Source organism: Mandrillus leucophaeus, unplaced genomic scaffold (genome assembly GCF_000951045.1).
Source record: "Mandrillus leucophaeus isolate KB7577 unplaced genomic scaffold, Mleu.le_1.0 Scaffold1802, whole genome shotgun sequence".
Lineage (NCBI taxonomy): Eukaryota > Metazoa > Chordata > Mammalia > Primates > Cercopithecidae > Mandrillus > Mandrillus leucophaeus.
In genome coordinates this window covers 15746-28570 of record NW_012101813.1, presented here as the reverse complement: position 1 = coordinate 28570, position 12825 = coordinate 15746, and the positions used below count along the sequence as shown (strand labels likewise).

Genomic DNA, 12825 nt, shown 5'->3' with positions numbered 1-12825 from the left:
CTACAAAGAACTCAAACAAATTTACAAGAAAAAACAAACAACCCCATCAAAAAGTGGGCAAAGGATATGAACAGACAGTTCTCAAAAGAAGACATTCATACAGCCAACAGACACATGAAAAAATGTTTATAGTTTCTAAACCAAGTCAATTCTATTAAACAAAAAGAAACCATCTTTGTCCTAAATTCATAACTGGATAAATGTTATCATGTTAAGCATTAACTTACAACTCCAATCCTAAGCGCTGGGATTTTTTTTTTTTTTCATAGCAAGTTAAGTTGCCTCATTCCTCTAGATTCCCTTTCTTAAAATGGTAAGTATGGGATCATCTTTGGCAAATCATCTCTTTAGTAACTGGACTCTGTCCTATTAACTGCCTTATCCTCAGTACGAGGCCTACTGTACTTATTCAAGAAATAATTTTTGCTGAAGCAATTTATCAGACTTCCTCTTTATACTAAAAGGCATTCATGGATGACCAAGCTATTTTGTTTCATCATGGCTGTATTTGTTAGGATTATAATAGACAATGGCTAATATTTCTACTCTACTCTTACTAAGTGTCAATAATGATTTTAGAATGTATTGCCAAACCCACTGGATATCTAATTCCTTTAAGGTATATATTGCACTGGGAATTCAAACGCAAGAGAAACATAATTTTCAGCCTTTGCATAGCACTATATTAAACTATATTATGACCTCATCTTTAATTGCCCTCTACATTTTATAATAGAAATTAACCAGCCTGGTGTCACAATATCGAGCCAAATGTCCAAACTCAAACTCTCCCTGATTCACACAGCTTACAGCAGTCAGACAACAAATCACACTACATTTTGTGGGTAGTATCCCTGTAATCCCCAAGTCATCAATCTTCTATCTTTCCTGCCATTGTTAAGTAAGGCCAACTTCCCAGAATGTGTGTGTGAACTATAAATTGTTGGGACTTCATTGTTCCATCACCCAGAAATCTAGGCTTTAAATCATTTGATGATATTTAGATGACAACAGTATAAAATCAACATGTCTATATGAGGATAGAGATCAGATAGGATCAGTTTTTTTAAATAAACCAAATGCATTTTAGTATTTATTATTTTTAACAATTTACTTAAACTATTTATGTCATTAATTAACTTAAACTCTTTTTATCATTAAAATGCTCAGAGTTCTGAAATGGGTACAGGAGTTTCCACAGTAAATGAACTTTCTTTCTAAAAATGTATTTTGCAAAAATTAATAACTTTTATACAATAATCCAGTCAACACATTTTTATTGGATTTTAGAGTTTAACCTAATCATCATAGCTTTTGAATGCAGGATAATCCTGCTTAAGCTGTTATTCTTAGTCTATTCAACACTGGAAAAGGAACCTTTTTTTTTTTTTTTTTTAAGATGGATTCTTGCTGTGTCTCCCAGGCTGGAGTGCAGTGGCAAGAGCTCAGCTTACAGCAACGTCTGCCTCCTGAGTTCAAGCAATTCTCGTGACTCAGCCTCTCAAGTAGCTAATACAGGCGCTTGCTACCACACCTGGCTAATTTTGGTAGAGACAGGGTTTCGCCATGTTGGCCAGGCTGTTCTCGAACTCCTGAACTCAAGTGCGGTGCCTGCCTTGGCCTCCCAAAGTGCTGGGATTACAGGCTTGAGCCACCATGCCCTGCTGGAACATTTTTGTTTGTTTCCCTGGATTGTGTTGGGAACTTAATGTATATTCGTTTTTATTGTGATATTTTGCTATGCAAATTTGTTTTGCTACTCCTGGATGTGTTTTTCATCTTCATTTTATGTCAATAAAAGTATGTAAATATGACAAAAAGAACTGAAATGTACAATGTTTCTATATAGTCCTCACAACACCAGATGTCTTTCTATCTCATTTCACTTTCCTAGAAAGTAAAAGTGGTCTGATTTCACATACAAATGCACAGAGAAAAAAATAAAACATATGTATGTCTAAATGAGAAAAATTTAAGAAGGAACACAATAGAAATTAGAAAACAATAAATGAAACTAAAAAAACAAAATATACCAAAACTTATGCAATGAAGTGAAAGCAGTGCTAAGTGAGAAATTTCCAGCCATAAAAACTTATAAAGAAGAAGAGAGTTCAAATCAACAACTGATATAGTTTAATTCTGTGTCCCCACCCAAATCTCATCTTGTAGCTCCCATAGTTCCCACATGTTGTGGGAGGGACCTGGTGGGAGATAATCAAATTATGGGGGCTGATCTTGCCCATGCTGTTCTCGTGATAGTGAATGGGTCTCCCAAGATCTGATAGTTTTAAATGAGTCTCACAAGATCTGATCTGATAGATGAATGGGTCTCACAAGATCTGATAGCTTTAAATGGTCCTCACAAGATGTGATCTGATAGTGAACGAGTCTCATGGGATCTGATAGTTTTAAAAATGGGAGTTTCTCTGCACAATCTCTTTCTTTGCCTGCTGCCATTCGTGTAAGATGTGACTTGCTTTTCCTTGCCTTCCACCATGATTGTGAGGCTTCCCCAGCCATTTGGAACTGAAAGTCCAATAAACCTCTTTCTTTTGTAAATTTCCCAGTCTCGGGTATGTCTTTATCAGCAGCATGAAAACAGACTAATACAACAACCTTATTGTGCACCTTAAGTAACTAAGAAAAGAAGTGCAAATAAATAAATAAACCCCTAATCTAGCAGAAGGAAGGGAATAATAAAGCTGGAGCAAAGATAAATAAAACAGAGAATAGACGAGCAATTATAAAAAAAAAAAAAATCACTAAAACTGAGGGTTAGTTTTTTGAAAAGTTCAGCAAAATCAACAAACCCTTACTAGATTACTTTTTAAAAAAGAGAATACTCATATCACAAAATCAGGAATATAAGAGGGGACACTACAGCTGACGCCACAGGAAAAAAAGATCATAAAACTATGAACAATTATACTTCAGCAAATTGTATAACCTAGAAAAAATGGTTGAATTCCTAGAAATGTACAACTTACCAAGACTGAATCATAAAGAAATAAAAATTTGCAATAGACCTATAAGGAGATTGAATAAATAATTAAAAACCCCTGAAAAAAGACAAGCCCTGGGCCAGATGGCTTCACTAGAGAATTCTACCAAAAATTCAAAAAATTAACAGGATCTTTCTCAAACTATTCCATAAGATTGAAGAGGAGGGAACACTTCCAAACTAATTTTATGAATCTTGCATTAACCTGACATAAAATTCAGTGAAGGACATGATATGAAAACTACTGCAAACCAATATCTCTGATGAATATTGATGCAAAAACCCTCAGCATAATACTTGCAAATCAAATTTAACAGCACATTAAAACGATTATAGAACATGACTACATGCAATTTATTCCTGGAATGTAAGAATGGTTCAACACATAGAAATAAATCAATGTAGTAAACTACATGAACAGAATGAAGGGAGGAGAAACCATGATCACCTCAGTTGATGCTGAAAAACCATTTGATAAAATTCAATATCCTTTCATGATTAAAAAAGACACTCAACAAACTAGGACTAGAAGGAAATTACCTCAACATGATATGGCCTATTATATGAAAATTCCATAGTAAACATACTCAACTGTGAAAAACTACATGTTTTTCTTCTAAGTTCAGGAAAAAGGCAAGAATGTGCTCTTACAACTAATATTTCAAATCCTAGCCAGAGTATTTAGGCAACAAAAAGAAATAACAAGCATCCAAATTGTAAAGGAAAAAGTGAAATTATCTCTGTTGGCAGATGACATATTCTTATATGTAGAAAAACCTAAAGATTACACACACACACACACACACACACACACACACACAGAGAACTTATAAATGAATTGAGCAAAGTTGCAGTATACAAAATCAATAAAAATCAGTGCCATTTCTATATACTAACAGTGGATAATCTTAATAGGAAATTAAGAAAATGCTCTCATTTACAATAGCATCAAAAAACATAAAATATTTAGGAATAAACTTAACCCAGGATGTGAAAGACATGTACACTGGAAACTACCAAATACTACTGAAAAAATTAAAGATGACTAAAATAAGTGGAAAGACATTTACTTGTATCCATCATGGGTTGGAAGACTTAATATTGTTAAAATCTTCATACCCTCCAAAGTGATATACAGATTCAATGCAATCTCTATCAAAATCACAGAGGCACTTTTAACAGACATAGAAAAATATATATCCTAAACGTCATGGTCTCTGGATTGCCAAAACAATCTTGAGAAAGAAAAACAAAGCAAGAGGCCTCATGTTTCCTAATTTTGAAACATATTATGACGCTACAATAATTAAGGCAGCATGGCACTTGAATAAAAACAGACATATAGACTAATGGAATGGAATGGGAGCCCAGAAGTAAACTCTAACCTGCGTGGTCAAATAATCTTTGACAAGTGTGCCAAGACTACACAATGGAAAAAAATCCCTTTGACAAATGGTTTGGGAAAACTGAATATTCACATGCAAAAGAATGAAGTTGGATCTCTTACACTACACTGTAAGCAAAAATGAACTCAAAATGGATAATGATCCAAATATAAGATATAAAACTGTAAAATCAATTGAGGAAACTTACATGGCAAGTTTCATGACAATGGATTTGGCAATGAATTCTTGGATATGACACCAGAAGCACAGGTGAATAAAGTAAAAATAGATTAACTGGACCACATTAAAATGTAAAATTTCTATGCATCAAAGAACATAATTAACAGATTTAAAAGGCCACCTATGGAATGCAGGAAAATATTTGCAAATAGTAGATCTGATAAAGGGTTAATATCCAAACCATATAAGTAACTCCTTCAACTCAACAATTAATAAAAAGTTTAATTTAAAGAATGGGCAAATAACTTGAATAGGCATTTCTCCAAAAAATACACGTAAAGAGCCAACATGCACATTACTATGATCTGAATGTTTGTGGCCCTCCAAAATTCATATATTAGAATCTTAACTCCTAAGGTGATGGTATTAAGAGATGGGAACTTCTGGGATATGATTAAGTCATCACGGTGGATCCCTCTGTGGCTGAATGGGATTAGTGTTCTTATAAAAGAGAACCCAGAGAGCTAGCTTTCCTTCCACCATATGATAACATAAGCAGGTGCTATCTATTAAAACAGGAAAGGGGCCGTCGCCAGACATAAAATTTGCTGGTACACTGATCTTGGACTTCCCAGCTTGCTTCCAGGAATGTGAGAAATAAATTTCTGTTGTTTATAAGCCATCCAGTTTTTGGCATTTTGTCATAGCATCTCCAATGGACTAAGACACAGGTGAAAAGGTTCTCAACATAACCAACCATTAGGGAAATGCAAATTAAAACAAGAAGAAGATATCACTCACACCTATCAGGATGTTTACTGTAAAAAAAGATGTTGGCAAGGATGAGGAAAAATGGAAACCCTTGTGCAGTGTTGGTGCGATTATAAAGCGGTACAGCCCAGCACTATGGGAAGCAGTATTATGGTTCCTCAGAAAGTCAAAAATAGAAGTACCATATAATTCAGCAATTACACTTCTGGGTATATATAAAAAATAATTAGAAGCAGGATTTTGAAGATATATTTATACACTATGTTTATAGCAGCATTACTCACAGTAGCCAAAAGGTAAAAGCAGCCCAAGTGTTCATTGATAGATGAATGAATGATTAAACAAAATATGGTATATACATATAATGGAATATTATTCAGCCTTATGTATATTCCATTATGCTTACAATGGATTAGTATTCGGCCTTATACAATGGAATATTGTTCTGCCTTGTTATATTATTCAGCAAAATGTGGCATATCCATGCAATGAAGTATTATTGAGCTTCATTCTAACACATGCTACAGCATGAAGGGACCTTGAGGACTTTATGCCAAATGAAATAAGCCAGTCACAAAAAGACAAATACAGTCTTCCCTCAGTATCTGCAAGGAGATTGGTTGCAGGACCTCCTTCAGATACCAAAATCCACGATGCTCAAGTTCACTATATAAATTGGCATAGTATTCACATATAACCTATGAATATCCTCCTGTATACTTTAAATAATCTCTGGATTATTAATAATATCTAATAAAATAAAATGCTATGCAAATAGATATTATACAGTATTTTTATTTGTATTGTTTTTCTCGTATTGTTATTTTTATGGTTTATGTATTCAATATTTTTGACCTGAGATTGGTCGAATGTATGGATGCTGATCCATGGATATGGAGGGCCTACTGTACTGTATGATTCCACATATGTGAGATATCTAGAATAGAACAATTCATATAAACAAAAGGTAGGATGGTGGTTGCCAGGGGCTCACAGAAGGGAGAAAAAAATGGGGAGTTATTGTTTAATGGGTACAGAGTTTCAGTTTTGCAAGATAGAAAAGTCCCGGAAGTTAGTTGCACAACAAAATGAACATACTACTGAACTGTATGCTTAAAAACAGTTAAAATGGTAAATTTTATATTAAGTATATTTTACCATAATTTAAAAAGTATGTAAAAAGGGAAACATCCCTTTGGAAAAAGAGTGAGATTAAGGGATGAAGAAAAGATGAAGCAAAATAGTAGAAGGGATGTAGATTGGAGGTAGCAAGCAATTCTGTGCTTGAAAAACGTAATGATTTCTGGCTCAGGAGGTATTTTCAGCTTTATTGAATCCAGCCTTCACAGAGAGTCGAAGGAGACACACAAACCACTCACAAATGTTTATACACAAGAATGACCAGTTTCTGAGACTGCAATTTTTTTTTCTGGATAATGGTATGTTAACTGCACAAAATTCTCCCCTAGTAAATAAATATTTTCAAAATATGAATAATTTTTTCATCGTGTTTGTAATAAAAGTCAGGAACAGATTATTTCAAAGAATATGTCTCCCCACTTAATAGAGTTAATTAGGATAATGTTAATGAGAAGGATAAAATAGCTAAATTGCAGACGGTGTTTATTGTCAGTCAGCCATTGTTCTTAGCAGTTACAAGTCAATCCTCACTTTATCCAGTGAGGAATATGCTCATTTTTCACATTTATTGAACACCTACTATGAGCCCAGCTTCATTATGTCACTGGAAATATCAGTGACTGAAGCAGATAGTGAGAAGTTCTATTATTATCCCCATTTACAGAAGAAAAAAATGGAAACACAGAAAGCTATTGAATTGTGGAGCCACTGTTGGATCCCAGAAAGTCTGACCCTGAGTCCAGAGCTTTTACGTGCTTTCTGGGAATGTTTCTGACCATAAGAGCCTAAATTCTAGACTGATCAACATTTTCCCAGTAAAGTCCTGTTCAAGTAATGACAGGGTATTTATCTTCACTCCCATTTCTCCTTCTGGTGTGAGAAAATCACTTTTCTTTACTTCTCTTTGTAGCATTTAACACATTTGAAATAATATAAATATTAGTCCTATTTTTATGTCTCTTTCCCTCTTAGACTGAGAGAAACTGTGTTTGCCTTATTCACCTGTATTTCTTTAAGGAAATGTCACAGTTTGCCATTTATTCAGTTCACACATATAATAGGAATGGAATGAATTAGTGGATACATTTTTTCGTATTTTCTTCAATTTGGTTTACAAAAATAGAATGTAGATTTTATTTTTAGAATAGAAACATTTACAGAGTTTTCTTTGATAATAATTTAATAAAACAAAATACAAAGTTAATGACATGAAAAAGTGAATGTTTGTAAATTTTAATACAATGTAAAGATGAACATGTAAATTTTATAAATATCATAAAAATAAGGCCTGTAAAACAGAAGGAAGATATGTAAATAGCATCAGGGTAGTCATCTCTGAGGTACGGATGCTCCAGGAGCTGAATATTTTTTACATACACTTGCTTTATGCTATTACTAAAGTATTTGCTAAAACTAATTCAGTTAATTCTGACTAAAGCAGAAATGAGCTGTTTTAATATCCAAAGTCACACGTACAAGTGTGATATGGCAGATCAGTCAATGAGAATCATTTCAAGATGAGCCCAGGTCTTTAATCTTATTTCTCTATTTTTCTAGCAAATTTGTTGAGGTGGAGAAGGATCTCATGATTTCCACTTTGGCAACTTCCTAGGCACAGTTACCATATTTCTTCTATTTCAGGTAGACACAGATTCCCTGGAAGCACCTTCCTCAAGCCCAGTGTAGGGCTCCCAAACACCCCAGCAAATTCTTCCTCTACCATCACCTTCACCAAGCAGGTCTCCAGGTATTCCAGCTGCTGATGAAGTCCAGTGTGGAGCTGGTCCAGGAGGGTCATGTTCCAGGCAGCAGAGGAGCGCTCTGTGGGGAAGAAGTTGAAGATCTGCTGCAGCATCTCATGGAGGACAGACACGGTATGGACTTTCTGCAACTGGCTGCCATCCACCATCTCCTGGGGGAACCTCAAGACTCTTCTGTCCTTGAGACATAAGAAAGGGGAGATTCTCCTCATTTGGCCCAGAATCTCTAAGGTCTTCCTGAGTAACAGGCCATGGTTTGGAGGCAGGTCACAGCCCGGGGATCCAACAGGGCCACAGCTGCGCACCACCAGGGCCACCAGTAAAGGGAGGAGGAGGACGATTGGGAAATGAGAGTGCTGCTGACTTGGCTGAGCTGGGGTCTGAGTGAACCTTGGACCATAGGTTCTCTGAAGATCATCTTTCTATGCATGGCTTTCACGGGGCATAAATGGTTTTCATTTTTCTGAGCATTTCTCTAAATTTTTACTTCCACTTATGTTTTCATTTATGTATTTTCCATATAACCTAAAATGATATCACTCTACCCTCTTGATTTTTGCATTAGAAGTTCAATATTCCCAGTAAACTTTAGAAATATCAATCCAAATGGATATTTATTAATCAGATGAGAAACATCTTTGTGCTAAAGTTAGAAGATATATTTTTAGCCCTGATCCTAGCCTCCAGTTTTACTCTCCATACTTTGCATAGGAAGTCAGGATACCTAGGTCCTATGGGTTTCTGTATTCAGTTAGAGATTTACCTATCCTTGGTTAGTTTAGCAAATATTAATGCACCAATTTTAATTTCTTAGTTTTGATCATTGTTTCATGGCTATGTAAGTTGTTAACATTAGGAGAAGCTGAGTGAAGGGAAGAGAACTCGCTGTACTATCTTTGCACCTCTCTATAGGTCAAGAATTATTTTGTAATACAAGTTAAAAATGAATAGGCTTCCAAAATTCTTAATATTACTGATTAAAATTTTAAAAATATATGTTTCATTGATTAAAATCTTTCATTAAATGGTATTGTTTTCAAAAGACATAAAATTTAATCTCCTTTGTAACTGTTTAGCAGATAGTTCTGTCTCTTACCCCTTAAGGTTCTGACAAAGACTCTGTCCTTCACCAAACTTTAGTCAGTCTCCTACAAACTCTCTTGCTGACTAGGTTGTGCCTTTGGGTCCATTCTTAGGTTTGCCAAGTCCAGTTGTAGCAAGAATCTTACTAAGTCAGTTTTATGAGAATCCTTCCATGCTTGATAGCTGATTTACCATTGATATCTGATCAAATTCCTCATCCCACACACTCAATATATAATTACCCTGGCTTGCCTTTAGAAAGAATTATGTTCAGTTTAGCAATGATCCCCCTGCCTTTGATGTCTCCTTTTAGTGACTTTCTATCTGACCCCCTCATTCTGCTTGTTGGGTATAAATCGCAGGTTGTCTCTGCTGATTTTTGAGCTGAGCACCAGTTGGTTTCTCTCCCCTCTTGATATGGTTTGGGTCGGCATCCCCATCCAAATCTCACATGGAATTGTAATCCCCGGTGTTGGAGGCGGGGCCTGGTGGGAGGTGATTGGATCACGGGGTGGTTTCTCATAGTTTAACACCACCCCCTGGTAGTGTCATGGTAAGAGTGAGTTATTGCAAGATCTGGTTGTTTAAAATTATGCAGCAACTCCGCTGCTTCTCTCCTCCTGCTCCGGTCATGCAGGACATGCCTGCTTCCCCTTAGCCTTCTGCCATGATTGTAAGTGTCCTGAGACCTCCCCAGCCATGCTCCCTATATTGTCTGCAGAATCGTGAGCCAATTAAACCTCTTTTCTTTCTAAATTACCCAGTCTCAGGTTTTTCTGTATAGTAATGCAAGAACTAATACACCTATCATGATAGTCTCAACACCTGTTGCAATACTTCTAAATAAAGCCTTCCTTACTGTTATAACAAGTGTCAGCATAAATTTTTCTTCACCAGATTCTTAAATTAAGGCAGTACAATCAACACTGCAGCACACTCTGGTGGCCTACAACGTAAAAGGCATCAACCAGTTGGCAAGTCAGGTGACTCAGTGTCTTTTGTCATCTCAGTCCTCATCCTCTAATGCCATGGACTCTCCTCATTTCTCCAGAAGTGTTTCCATTTCCACATCTTTAATAACCCCTTTAGTTAACCTGTCCAGGTGTGCTCTCCCTGAGCTCTGAGCCTTAGTTCATTGGTTTAGTTCTGATTTAGTTCATGTCTCTAGCCTAATAATGACTTGTTCTTTCTTAAATTTCTGCTATACAGGTGGAAATCTAAAGTATTGTGGATATTTGATTAAAAGAATAGTACTGTGTAGAATTTTAAATTGACAGAAATATACAGGGTTGATGAATATATTCACCAGGTGAACAACGTGTTTTACGAACATGTTCGTGCTTATGATGGTGTATCCTCAAGAAGACAAAACTAGAATATAATGTGTAAGTAAAGTGGGGCCCAATTTAATTGTAATGTAACATGTTGGCATGGACAAATGGGGCATTTCAGTGAAGGAGACAAATGGAAACTGAAGAGAAAGACCCTGCCGTTATGTACACAGGACTCTACTAGGAAAACATTGACTGGTCTAGAAATCAGCTCCGGTTCTTATGTCCAGGTAAGAGGTAAGAGGTAAGACTTCAGAGCTGAATTTTCTCCATCCAAACTGTAGCTGCACAACTTAATAGCTTAGCTTCATAACTTAATAGCTCTCTGGTATTTCTTTTTTTTTTTTTCTTTTGTAAATGGGGACAATAGTAAAATCTATCACTGTGTGCTTTCGTCAGTGATATCTCCAGTGAATAAATGGGACTAGGTACGTGGTAGGCATTCAGTAAATGTGGAAAACGAGGGTATTCTTTTTTGGTTAAGTGAGCATTCATTATGCAAGTTCTAAAAACAGTGTCTGAATAAATAAAGACTTTTCACAATTTAGATATTTCATTCCTTTTTTGTCTTTTTTTTTGAGACAGAGTTTCACGCTTGTTGCCTGGACTGGGGTGCAAGTGGAGTGCAATGGCACGGCCGACTGCAACCCCCGCCTCCCCAGTTTAAGCAATTCTCCTGCTTCAGCTGGGATTACAGGCATGCGCCACCACACCAGGCTAATTTTGCAGGCTAATTTTGTATTTTTAGTAGAGATGGTGTTTCAAAATGTTGGTCAGGCTAGTCTCGAACTCCTGACCTCAGGTGATCTGCCCGTCTCAGCCTCACAAAGTGCTGGGATTACAGGCGTAAACCACCACGCCCAGCCTGATATTTCATTTCTCTTATTAACATTATCTTTATTATATAACTCTATTAAGTTAGGGAAGTGTCCTTTGAAAGTATCAATTCTCTTGTTTCTTACTAGAAATATAAGAAGAAAACAAATAGGCCTTCTACGTTTACTTATCTAATAGTGGAGAGTTTGGTGCAGTGAACACTGACCCGTTTTCCAGAGAGAATATTGTACTCTCAACAATGTGTCTTTCTGTGTATAAACTCTTGCTGTTGGTATATTTGCAAGTCGGGGTTCAGTAAATCTGAAAACAACTTGTGGACCAGGAGTAATTACTTTTCTTCCAGCCGATACTTATTTGCTACCTTTGACCTACATCCCTTCTACCATTTTGCTTCTGCTCTTTCCCACCCCTTAACCTGCACCATGTTTGTCAGGCTGGTCTCAAACTCCCGACCTCAGGTGATCTGTCCACTTTGGCCTGTCAAAGTGCTTGGATTACAGGTGTGAGCTACCGCGCCCGGCCACTTGCGTTGTCTTTTTGTCCCCATTCGTTAGGATGCAAAAAGTGACAACTTTTGCTTTCTACAGAAATGAAATGAGAAAGAAAGGTATCTGGTGTCTGGCATGCTATGGAAAACAACTGTCAACTTATTTATGTTACTACATTTACATCCTATTATGTGCGTTTAGGACAAAGATGGTTTCCTTTGGTTTACTAGGAATCAACAAAGAACCTCTGAAGGTACTTTGGAAATTTGAACTTTCATGCCAAAAATTTTTTTTAATCAAACTGAGAATGTTTTTTCAATTGTGTATTCTCATTGCGTATGATACTACTCTCAAGGGTGTAGAAGTTAGTTCTTGGGAAAGGGAACAAATCTTACATAATTAAATGGTTTGTGGGTCTTCAAAGCTCAACCCTATTTAACAAAATCTTATTCCTTAGTTTTTTTTTCTTTCTCCATTGGGTTTACTGACCTTGAGTTCATGGACGATACATAAGAGGTATAAAAGTTCAGCATTACACACCTGTGAATAATGGGTAGCTGTGTTTGGAGTACTTTCCAAGGTTTATTAGAACTAAAAGTCATATCATGAGAGGTGTTCTCTGCATACATATGGTTTGTCACTGGCCATCTTATAGATATTGCTTATGTTTGATCCTTAGCATTTCTCTCTGTGTTGTGGGCTTTGAAATGAAATATAAATAATTTATATTTTAATAAGTCTACTGAAGTTGTTCAACCCATCAATATTTAGGTCAAGCATTGAAGAAAAAACTCTTGACAATATCTAGGTGAGTATCTAGCAGCTAGTGAAGTTAAAAATTTTCTGACA

At 36.1% G+C, this 12825-nt stretch overlaps 2 pseudogenes across 1 annotated transcript in view; one reads left to right on the top strand and one right to left on the bottom strand.

Moving 5' to 3' along the window:
- The window catches only part of LOC105537896, a 48476-nt pseudogene that overhangs the window by 34301 nt on the left and 1350 nt on the right, over window positions 1-12825 (top strand). The gene's annotated exons all lie outside the window — the stretch shown is intronic.
- On the bottom strand, window positions 7990-10653 carry LOC105537895 (annotated as a pseudogene).